The sequence below is a fragment of the Triticum urartu genome, chromosome 3 (assembly GCF_003073215.2).
Source record: "Triticum urartu cultivar G1812 chromosome 3, Tu2.1, whole genome shotgun sequence".
NCBI classification, from domain to species: Eukaryota; Viridiplantae; Streptophyta; class Magnoliopsida; order Poales; family Poaceae; genus Triticum; species Triticum urartu.
The window spans coordinates 639,121,126-639,133,815 of record NC_053024.1 but is presented as its reverse complement, the minus strand read 5'-3'; positions in this window follow the sequence as shown (position 1 = coordinate 639,133,815).

Sequence of the window (12,690 nt, the reverse complement as noted above, 5' to 3'; positions counted from 1 at the left end):
GACTAATTTTCATGTATTGCTTTTCACAAGCTCCAACAAATATAAGTGAAGATCATGAGCATAATAAATTTTTCTTTCTCTCAAATTAATTTAAGTGAAGCAAGAGAGAATTTCTTGAAAATTTTACTAACTCTCAAATAAATCTAAGTGAAGAAAGAGAGCTTTCTTCAAAAATAGTAAAGAACACCGTGCTAAAAAGATATAAGTGAAGCACTAGAGCAAGTCCATTGCTCATAAAAATTTAAGTGAAGCATAAAGAGCAATTCTAACAAGTCATGACATAATTTTGGCTCTCTCAAATAGGTGTGTACAGAAAGGATTAATAACTTAAAACATAAAATTAAACAAGCAAAGACTCATATCATACAAGACGCTCCAAGCAAAACACATATCATGTGACGAATAAAAATATAGTTTCGAGTAAAATACCGATGATCGTTGGAAGAAAGCGGGGATGCCACTCGGGGGCATCCCCAATATTAGTTGGTTGCTCATTTTTGGATAATATCTTGGGATTCCGGGGCATCCCAAAGCCTCTTCCATCCTTCCTTCATCCATCCTAAGATAACCCAAAACTTGAAAACTTCAATCACACAAAACTCAACAAAACCTTCATGAGATCCGTTAGTGTAAGAAAATAATAAATCACTACTATAAGTACTATATCAAACCAATTCATATTTTGTTTTTGTATTATATCTACTGTATTCCAACTATTATATGGCAAAAACTCATCAAAGAAAACCATAAAGCCATCAAAATAAGCACACAACACAAAGAAAACATAATCTGTCAAAACAGAACAGTCTGTAGAAATCTGACTATTTCGAATACTTATGTAACTCCAAAAATTCTGAAAAAATAGGACGGCCTGAGAAATTTGTATATTGATCTACTTCAAGTGGAATGGGTATTTTATCGCTCTGTGGTAAAAAATGAAAATTGATTTCGTGAGCGTAAAAGTTTCTGTTTTTTCAACAAGATCAAATAACTATCACCCAAGAAGATCCTAAAGGCTTTACTTGGCACAAACACTAACTAAAACATAAAAACACAATAATAACAGTAGCATAATTGTTCTAACACACAAGAACATAAAGCAAAAAGCAAAAATAAATTTATTCATTGGGTTGCCTCCCAACAAGCACTATAGTTTTACGCCCTTAGCTAGGCATAAAGCAAGGATCTAAGTTCTGTCATCTTTGGTTCAAGATCCATAAGATGCCCTCATGATTGATTCATAAGGTGGCTTAATTCTAGTTCTAGGAAAGTGTTACATACCCTTCCTCAAAGGAAATTGGAACTTAATATTGCCTTCTTTCATATCAATCATGGCACCGATAGTGCGTAAAAACGATCTACCAAGAATAATTGGACAAGACAGATTGCAATCAATATCAAGAATAATAAAATCTATGGGCACATAATTCCTATTTGCAAGAATAAGAACATCATTAATTCTTCCATAGGCTTTTTAATAGTAGAATCCTCCAAGTACAAATTCAAAGAACACTCTTCAAGATTAGTAAGACCAAGCACATCACATAAAGATTTTGGAATTGTAGAAACACTAGCACCCAAGTCACACAAAGCAAAACACTCATAATTTTTAATCTTGACTTTGATAGTAGGTTCCCATTCATCATGCAATTTTCTACGAATTGAAACTTCTAATTACAAATTTTCTTCAAAAGCTTTCATCATAGCATCAACAATATGTTTAGTAAAAGCTTTATTTTGTTCATAAGCATGTGGTGAATTTATCATGGATTGCAACAAAGAAATACAATCAATCAAAGAGCAACTATCATAATTAAAGTCTTTGTAATCCAAAAGAGTGGGCACATCACTAGCTAAAGTTTTGACCTCTCCAAACCCACTTTCATCAATTTCTCAACAAGATTTTCACCCTCCGAAATATTGGGACGCCTTCTACCTAAAGTTGACTCTTATCCAGTCCCTTTTTCATCAATATTAACTTTACTAAACAAGGCATCAATAGAAGAAACACCAATCATTTTAATATCTTCATCACTTTTGCGAAAGAAATCACTAGAAAATGCGTTTTCTAAAAATTCTCTTTTAGCTCTAAGCATAGCGGTTCTTTTCTTACTTTCATCCATAGAAACATAAAGAGCTTTAATTGATTCATCAACTTTAGGCACAAGAAATTTCATCTTGAGATTTTCCACATCATGAGCAATTCTATCAACACTTCTAGACAAATCATCAATCTTACTCAACTTTTCTTCTATGGAAGTGTTGAAAACATTTTGTGTATTGATAAATTCTTTAATATTATTCTCAAGATAAGAGGTGTTCCTATTATTATTATAAGATTGATTTCCATAGGAATTACCATAATTATTAGAGGAATTACTAGGAAAAGGACTAGGGTTAAAATTACCTTTATAAGCATTGTTGTTGAAATTATTTCAAGAGATAAAATTCACATCTATGGCATCACTATTTTGCTCAATCAAAGTAGACAAAGGAATATCATTAAGATCAATAGGAGCACTTCTACTAGCAACCAATTTGACAAGAGCATCAACCTTTTCACTTAAAGAAGAAATTTCTTCAACCGAATTAACCTTTTTACTAGTAGGAGCTCTTTAGGTATGCCATTGCGAATAATTTTCCATAATATTATCAAGCAATTTGGTGGCTTTACCCAAAGTAATTTCCATAAAAGTACCACCCGCGGCGGAATCTAAAAGATTAAGAGAAACATAATTCAACCCCTCATAAAAATTTGTATGATCATCCAAAGATTTAACCCATGAGTTGGGCAATACCTTAGCATCATTTTCATCCTTTCCCAAGATTGTGCAACATGCTCATGTTCAAGTTTCTTGAAATTCATGATCTGGGTTCTAAGGGAAATAATTTTTGCGGGAGAAAAATACTTAGTGATAAAAGCATCTTTGCACTTATTCCAAGAATCGATATTATTGCGAGGCAAAGAAGAGAACCAAATTTTGCAGAATCACGCAAGGAAAATGGAAATAATTTCATCTTGACCACATCATTGTCCACATCTTTTTTCTTTTGCATATTGCATAATTCTATGAAGGTATTAAGATGGGACGCGACATCCTCATTAGGAGTACCGGAAAATTGGTCTTTCATAGCAAGATTCAACGAAGCATTATTAATATCACAAGACTCCGCACTAGCGGCGGGAGGAGCAATCGGAGTGCCAATAAAATCATTGTTGTTGGTATTTGAGAAATCACATAACTTGGTGTTCTCTTGATTCACGATGACTACACAACAAGATTGCACTCAGAAACAGATCCGGTAAGAAAGCGGCGAATGAAAAAGAGAGGCGAATAAAATGGCAAATTTTGTGAAGTGGGGGAGAGGAAAACGAGAGGAAAATGGCAAATAATGTAAATTGCGAGGAGATGAGATTTGTGATTGGGAACCTGGTATATGTTAAAGATCTTCCCCTGCAACGGCGCCAGAAATTCCTTATGATGTCACTTGAAGCTACGTCGGTATTACCCCAAAGAGGAAGGGATGATCCAGCACAGCGGCGGTAGGTATTTCCCTCAGATATGAAACCAAGGTTATCGAACCAGTAGGAGAAACAAGCAACACAATGTAAATAGCCCCTGCACACAGATAACAAATCCTCGCAACCTGACGTGTTAAAGGGGTTGTCAATCCGTTCTGAGTAACGGTGCCAGAAATTGGTGCGTGACGGGAGAAAGTTGTAATAGATTAAATAAATAGATCGCAAATAAAATAAAGTGCAGCAAATTATTTTTGGGTTTTTGGATTAATAGATCTGAAAATAAATGCAAGAGAAAATTAGATCGCAAAGGCAAATATATGAGAAAGAAGACCCGGGGGCTGCAGGTTTCACTAGTGGCTTCTCTCGAGAAAAATAGCAAAGGGTGGGTAAACAAATTACTGTTGGGCAATTGATAGAACCTTAAATAATTATGATGATATCCAGGCAATGATCATTGTATAGCATCACGTCCAAGATTAGTAGACCGACTCCTGCCTGCATCTACTACTATTACTCCACACATCGACCGCTATCCAGCATGCATCTAGTGTATTAAGTTCATGGGGAAACAGAGTAATGCAATAAGAACGATGACATGATGTAGACAAGATCTATCTATGTAGAGATACACCCCATCGCTTTATCCTTAGTAGCAACGATACATGCGAGTCGTTTCCCTTTCTGTCACTGGGATCAAGCACCGTAAGATCGAACCCACTACAAAGCACCTCTTCCCATTGCAAGATAAATAGATCAAGTTGGCCAAACAAAACCCAAATATCAGAGAAGAAATACGAGGCTATAAGCAATCATGCATATAAGAGATCAAATAAACTTAAATAACTTTCATGGATATAAAAAGATAGATCTGATCATAAACTCAAAGTTCGTCGATCCCAACAAACACACCGCAAAAGAGTTACATCATATGGATCTCCAAGAGACCATTGTATTGAGAATCAAGAGAGAGAGAGAGAGATGAAGCCATCTAGCTACTAACTACAGACCCGAAGGTCTACAAAGAACTACTCACGCATCATCGGAGAGGCACCAATGGAGGTGGTGAACCCCATCCGAGATGGTGTCTAGATTGGATCTGGTGGTTCTGGACTCTGCGGCGGCTGGATGAATATTTCATCGACTCCCCTATGGTTCTGGTATTTTTGGGGTATTTATAGAGTAAAGAGGCGGTCCGGGGGGCACCAGAGGTGGGCACAACCCACCAGGGTGCGCCTGGGCCTCCTGGCGCGCCCTGGTGGGTTGTCCCCTCCTTGGGACTCCCCCCAGGTGCAACCAGGGCCCAACATGTTCCTTCTGGTCCATATACAATCTCCATAAAGTTTCATGGCATTTGGACTCCGTCTGATATTGATTTTCTGCGATGTAAAAAACATGGAAAAAAACAGGAACTGGCACTTGGCACTATGTCAATAGGTTAGTACCAGAAAATGACTATAAAATGATTATAAAATATCCAAGATTGATAATATAACAACATGGAATAATAAAAAGTTATAGTTACGTTGCAGACGTATCAACACCGTACTTTGCCACCCTTAGGCACCATGCCTATGGCCGGGCAACTGCCTCACCACTTGACTACTGCTATGACTCGTCTGTTGGAAATATGCCCTAGAGGAAATAATAAATTAGTTATTATTATATTTCATTGTTCATGATAATCGTTTATTATCCATGCTAGAATTGTATTGATAGGAAACTCAGATACATGTGTGGATACATAGACAACACCATGTCCCTAGTAAGCCTCTAGTTGACTAGCTCGTTGATCAATAGATGGTTACAGTTTCCTGACCATGGACATTGGATGTCGTTGATAATGGGATCACATCATTAGGAGAATGATGTGATGGACAAGACCCAATCCTAAGCCTAGCACAAGATCATGTAGTTCGTATGCTAAAGCTTTTCTAATGTCAAGTATCATTTCCTTAGACCATGAGATTGTGCAAGTCCCAGATACCGTAGGAATACTTTGGGTGTGCCAAACGTCACAACGTAACTGGGTGACTATAAAGGTGCACTACGGGTATCTTCGAAAGTGTCTGTTGGGTTGGCACGAATCGAGACTGGGATTTGTCACTCCATGTGACGGAGAGGTATCTCTGGGCCCACTCGGTAGGACATCATCATAATGTGCAAAATGTGATCAAGGAGTTGATCACGGGATGATGTGTTACGGAACGAGTAAAGAGACTTGCCAGTAATGATATTGAACAAGGTATCGGGATACCGACGATCGAATCTCGGGCAAGTATCGTACCGCTAGACAAAGGGAATTGTATACGGGATTGATTGAATCCTCGACATCGTGGTTCATCCGATGAGATCATCATGGAACATGTGGGAGCCAACATGGGTATCCAGATCCCGCTGTTGGTTATTGACCGGAGGACGTCTCGGTCATGTCTGCATGGTTCCCGAACCCGTAGGGTCTACACACTTAAGGTTCGGTGACGCTAGGGTTATAGAGATATTAGTATGCGGTGACCCGAAAGTTGTTCGGAGTCCCGGATGAGATCCCGGACGTGATCCCGGACGTCACGAGGAGTTCCAGAATGGTCCGGAGGTAAAGATTTATATATGGGAAGTCTTGTTTTGGTCGCCGGAAAAGTTTCGCGCATTATCAGTATTGTACCGGGAGTGCCGAAAGGGGTCCGGGGGTCCACCAAGGGGGTCCACCTGCCCCGGGGGGCCACATGGGCTGTAGGGGTATGCGCCTTGGCCTATATGGGCCAAGGGCACCAGCCCCAAGAGGCCCATGCGCCAAGAGATAAGGGAAAGGAAGAGTCCTAAAGGGGGAAGGCACCTCCTAGGTGCCTTGGGGAGGATGGACTCCTCCCTGGTCGCACCCTTCCTTGGAGGAAGGGCCAAGGCTGCGCCGCCCCCCTCTCTCTTGGCCCTATATATAGTGGGGGGAAGGGAGGGCAGCAACACCTAAGCCCTGGCGCCTCCCTCTCCCTCCCATGACACATCTCCCTCCTCCCGCAGCGCTTGGCGAAGCCCTGTTGGAATCCCGCTACTTCCACCACCACGCCGTCGTGCTGCTGGATCTCCATCAACCTCTCCTCCCCCCTTGCTGGATCAAGAAGGAGGAGACTTCGCTGCTCTGTACGTGTGTTGAACGCGGAGGTGCCGTCCATTCGGCGCTAGGATCATCGGTGATTTGGATCACGACGAGTACGACTCCATCAACCCCGTTCTCTTGAACGCTTCCGCGCGCGATCTACAAAGGTATGTAGATCCACTCCTCCCTCGTTGCTAGATGACCCCATAGATTGATCTTGGTGACACGTAGGAAAATTTTGAATTATTGCTACGTTCCCCAACAGTGGCATCATGAGCTAGGTCTATGCGTAGTTACTATGCACGAGTAGAACACAAAGTAGTTGTGGGCGTTGATTTTGTTCAATATGCTTACCGTTACTAGTCCAATCTTGATTCGGCGGCATTGTGGGATGAAGCGGCCCGGGCCGACCTTACACGTACTCTTACGTGAGACTGGTTCCACCGACTGACATGCACTAGTTGCATAAGGTGGCTAGCGGGTGTCTGTCTCTCCCACTTTAGTCGGATCGGATTCGATGAAAAGGGTCCTTATGAAGGGTAAATAGCAATTGGCATATCACGTTGTGGTCTTTGCGTAGGTAAGAAACGTTCTTGCTAGAAACCCATAGCAGCCACATAAAACATGCAAACAACAATTAGAGGACGTCTAACTTGTTTTTGCAGGGTATGCTATGTGATGTGATATGGCCAAAGGATGTGATGAATGATATATGTGATGTATGAGATGATCATGTTCTTGTAATAGGAATCACGACTTGCATGTCGATGAGTATGACAACCGGCAGGAGCCATAGGAGTTTTCTTAATTTATTTATGACCTGCGTGTCAACATAAACGTCATGTAATTACTTTACTTTATTGCTAACCGTTAGCTGTAGTAGTAGAAGTAATAGTTGGTGAGGCAACTTCATGGAGACACGATGATGGAGATCATGATGATGGAGATCATGGTGTCATGCCGGTGACGATGATGATCATGGAGCCCCGAAGATGGAGGTCAAAAGGAGCAAAGTGATGATGGCCATATCATGTCACTATTTGATTGCATGTGATGTTTATCATGTTTTTGCATCTTATTTGCTTAGAACGACGGTAGTAAATAAGATGATCCCTCATTAAAATTTCAAGAAAGTGTTCCCCCTAACTGTGCACCGTTGCGAAAGTTCGTCGTTTCGAAGCACCACGTGATGATCGGGTGTGATAGATTCTTACGTTCGAATACAACGGGTGTTGACGAGCCTAGCATGTACAGACATGGCCTCGGAACACATGCAAAACACTTAGGTTGACTTGACGAGCCTAGCATGTACATACATGGCCTCGGAACACAAGAGACCGAAAGGTCGAGCATGAGTCGTATAGAAGATACGATCAACATGAAGATGTTCACCGATGTTGACTAGTCCGTCTCACGTGATGATCAGACACGGCCTAGTTGACTCGGATCATGTAATCACTTAGATGACTAGAGGGATGTCTATCTGAGTGGGAGTTCATAAGATGAACTTAATTATCCTGAACATAGTCAAAAGGTCTTCGCAAATTATGTCGTAGCTCGCGCTTCAGTTCTACTGTTTAGATATGTTCCTAGAGAAAAATTAGTTGAAAGTTGATAGTAGCAATTATGCAGACAGAAGAAGGCTTATGTCCTTAATGCACAGCTTAGTGTGCGGAACCTCAAACGTCGTCTGTGGATGTTGCGAACATCTGACATACACATTTTGATGACTACGTGATAGTTCAGTTAAACGGTTTAGAGTTGAGGCACCGAAGACGTTTTAAAACGTCGCGAAACAGATGAGATGTTTCAAGGGCTGAAATTGGGATTTCAGGCTCGTGCCCACGTCAAGAGGTATAAGACCTCCGACGATTCTCTTAGCCTGCAAACTAAGGGAGAAAAGCTCAATTGTTGAGCTTGTGCTCAGATTGTCTGAGTGCAACAATCACTTGAATCGAGTGGGAGTTGATCTTCCAGATGAGATAGTGATGTTTCTCCAAAGTCATTGCCACCAAGCTGCTAGAGCTTCGTGATGAACTATAATATATCAGGGACATATATGATGATCCTTGAGATATTCGCGATGTTTGACACCACAAAAGTAGAAATCAAGAAGGAGCATCAATTGTTGATGGTTGGTGAAACCACTAGTTTCAAGAAGGGCAAGGGCAAAAAGGGATACTTCATGAAACAGCAATTCAGCTGCTGCTCTAGTGAAGAAACCCAAGGTTGAACCCAAACCCGAGACTAAGTGCTTCTATAATAAGGGGAACAGCCACTGGAGCAGAATTACCCTAGATACAAGGTAGATGAGAAGGCTGGCAAGGTTGACAGAAGTATATTGGATATACATTATAATGTGTACTTTACTAGTACTCCTAGTAGCACCAGGGTATTAGATACCGGTTCGGTTGCTAAGTGTTAGTAACTCGAAACAAAAGGCTACGGAATAAACGGAGACTAGTTAAAAGGTGAGATGACGATATGTGTTGGAAGTATTTCCAAGGTTGATCAAATATCGTATGCTCCCTCTACCATCGAGATTGGTATTAAAACCTAAATAATTGTTATTTGGTGTTTGTGTTGAGCATAGACATGATTGGATTACGTCTATCGCAATACGGTTATTCATTTAAGGAGAATAATGGTTACTCTGTTTATTTGAATAATACCTTCAATGGTCTTACACCTAAAATGAATGGTTTATTGAATCTCGATCGAAGTGATAGACATGTTCATGCCAAAAGATATAAGATAGTAATGATAGTACCACCTACTTGTGGCACTGCCACTTAAGTCATATCGGTATAAAACGCATGAAGAAGCTCCATGTTGATGGATCTTTGGACTCACTCGTTTTTGAAAAGTTTGAGACATGCGAACCATGTCTATTGGTGTATATGCATGAAGAAACTCCATGCAAATGGACCGTTTGGACTCACTTGATTTTGAATCACTTGAGACATGCAAATCATACCACATGGGCAAGATGACTGAAAGCCTCGTTTTCAGTAAAATGGAACTAGAAAGCAACTTGTTGGAAGTAATACATTTTGATGTGTGCAGTCCAATGAGTGCTGAGGCGTGTACTGGATATCGTTATGTTCTTACTTCACAGATGATTTGATTAGATGTTGAGTATATTTACTTGATGAATCACGAGTCTGAATTATTGAAAGGTTCAAGTAATTTCAGGGTGAAGTTGAAAGATCGTCGTGACAAGAGGATAAAAGATCTATGATATGATCATAGAGATGAATATCTGAATTACGAGTTTGGCACAGAATTAAGACATTGTGGAAATTGTTTTACAACTAATACAGCCTGGAACACCATAGTGTGATGGTGTGTCCGAACATCATAACTGCACCCTATTGGATATGATGCATACCATGATGTCTCTTATCGAATTACTACAATAGTTTATGGGTTAGGCATTAGATACAACCACATTCACTTTAAATAGGGCACCACGTAATTCCGATGAGATGACACCGTATGAACTATGGTTTAGAGAAACCTAAGCTGTCATTTCTTAAAAGTTTGGGGCTGCGACGCTTATGTGAAAAAGTTTCAGGCTGATAAGCTCGAACCTAAAGCGGATAAATGCATCTTCATAGGACACCCAAAACAGTTGGGTATACCTCCTGTCTCAGATTCGAAAGCAATAAGGGATTGTTTCTAGAATCGGGTCCTTTCTCGAGGAAAAGTTTCTCTCGAAAGAATTGAGTGGGAGGATGGTGGAGACTTGATGAGGTTATTGAACCATCTCTTCAACTAGTGTGTGACAGGGCACAGGGAGTTGTTCCTGTGGCACCTACACCAATTGAAGTGGAAGCTTATGATAGTGATCATGAAACTTCAGATCAAGTCACTACCAAACCTCGTGGGATGACAAGGATGCGTACTACTTCAGAGTGGTGTGTAATCCTGTCTTGGAAGTCATGTTGCTAGACAACAATGAACCTACGAGCTATGGAGAAGCGGTGGTGGGCCCGGATTCCGACAAATGGCTCGAGGCCATAAAATCCGAGATAGGATCCATGTATGAAAACAAAGTGTAGACTTTGGCAGAACAGCTCGATGGTCGTAAGGCTGTTGAGTACAGATGGATTTTAAAAGGAAGACGGACAATGATGGTAAATGTCACCATTAAGAAAGCTCGACTTGTCATTAAGAAGTTTCCCGACAAGTTCAAGGAGTTGACTACGGTGAGACTTTCTCACTCGTAGCGATGCTAAGAGTCTGTTGGAATTATATTAGCGATTACTACATTATTTATGAAATCTTGCAGATAGGATGTCAAAACATTGTTTCCTCGATGATTTTCTTGAGGAAAGGTTGTATGTGATACAATCGGAAGGTTTTTTCAATCCTGAAAGATGCTAATAAGTATGCAAAGCTCCAGCAATCCTTCTGAGGACTGGAGTAAGCATCTCGGAGTTGGAATGTATGCTTTGATAAGATGATCAAAGATTTTGGGTGTATACAAAGTTTATGAGAAACTTGTATTTCCAAAGAAGTGAGTGGGAGCACTATAGAATTTTTGATGAATATATGTTGTTGACATATTGTTGATCAGAAATGACGTGGAATTTCTGGAAAGCATATAGGGTTATTTGGAAAGTGTTTTTCAATGGAAAGCCTGGATTAAGCTACTTGAACATTGAGCATCAAGATCTATAAGGATAGATCAAAACGCTTAATGGTACTTTCAAATGAGCACATACCTTGACATGATCTTGAAGGTGTTCAAGATGGATCAGTCAAAGAAGGAGTTCTTGCCTGAGTTGTAAGGTATGAAGTTAAGACTTAAAGCTCGACCACGGCAGAATAGAGAGAAAGGACGAAGGTCGTCCCCTATGCTTAAGACATAGGCCCTACAGTATGCTATGCTGTGTGCCGCACCTGAAATGTGCCTTGCCATGAGTTAGTCAAGGGGTACAAGAGTGATCCAAGAATGGATCACAAGACAGCGGTCAAAGTTATCCTTAGTAACTAGTGGACTAAGGAATTTTCTCGATTATGGAGGTGGTAAAAGAGTTCATCGTAAAGGGTTATGCCGATGCAAACTTTGACACTAATCCAGATTATTCTGAGTAGTAAACTGGATTCGTATAGTAGAACAGTTATTTGGAATAGCTCCAAATGTAGCGTAGTAGTTGCATCTACAAGATGACATAGAAATTTGCGAAGTACATACGGATCTGAAAGATTCAGACCCGTTGACTATAACATCTCTCACAAGCATAACATGATCAAACCCAGAACTCATCGAGTGTTAATCACATGGTAATGTGAACTAGATTATTGACTCTAGTAAACTCTTTGGGTGTTAGTCACATGGGGATGTGACCTTGAGTGTTAATCACATATTGATGTGAACTGGATTATTGACTCTAGTGCAAGTGGGAGACTGTTGGAAATATGCCCTAGAGGCAATAATAAATTAGTTATTATTATATTTCCTTGTTCATGATAATCGTGTATTATCCATGCTAGAATTGTATTGATAGGAAACTCAGATACATGTGTGGATACATAGACAACACCATGTCCCTAGTAAGCCTCTAGTTGACTAGCTCGTTGATCAATAGATGGTTACGGTTTCCTGACCATGGACATTGGATGTCGTTGATAACGGGATCACATCATTAGGAGAATGATGTGATGGACAAGACCCAATCCTAAGCCTAGCACAAGATCATGTAGTTCGTATGCTAAAGCTTTTCTAATGTCAAGTATCATTTCCTTAGACCATGAGATTGTGCAACTCCCGGATACCGTAGGAATACTTTGGGTGTGCCAAACGTCACAACGTAACTGGGTGACTATAAAGGTGCACTACGGGTATCTCCGAAAGTGTCTGTTGGGTTGGCACGAATCGAGACTGGGATTTGTCACTCCGTGTGACAGAGAGGTATCTCTGGGCCCACTCGGTAGGACATCATCATAATGTGCACAATGTGATCAAGGAGTTGATCACGGGATGATGTGTTACGGAACGAGTAAAGAGACTTGCCAGTAACGAGATTGAGCAAGGTATCGGGATACCGACGATCGAATCTCGGGCAAGTAT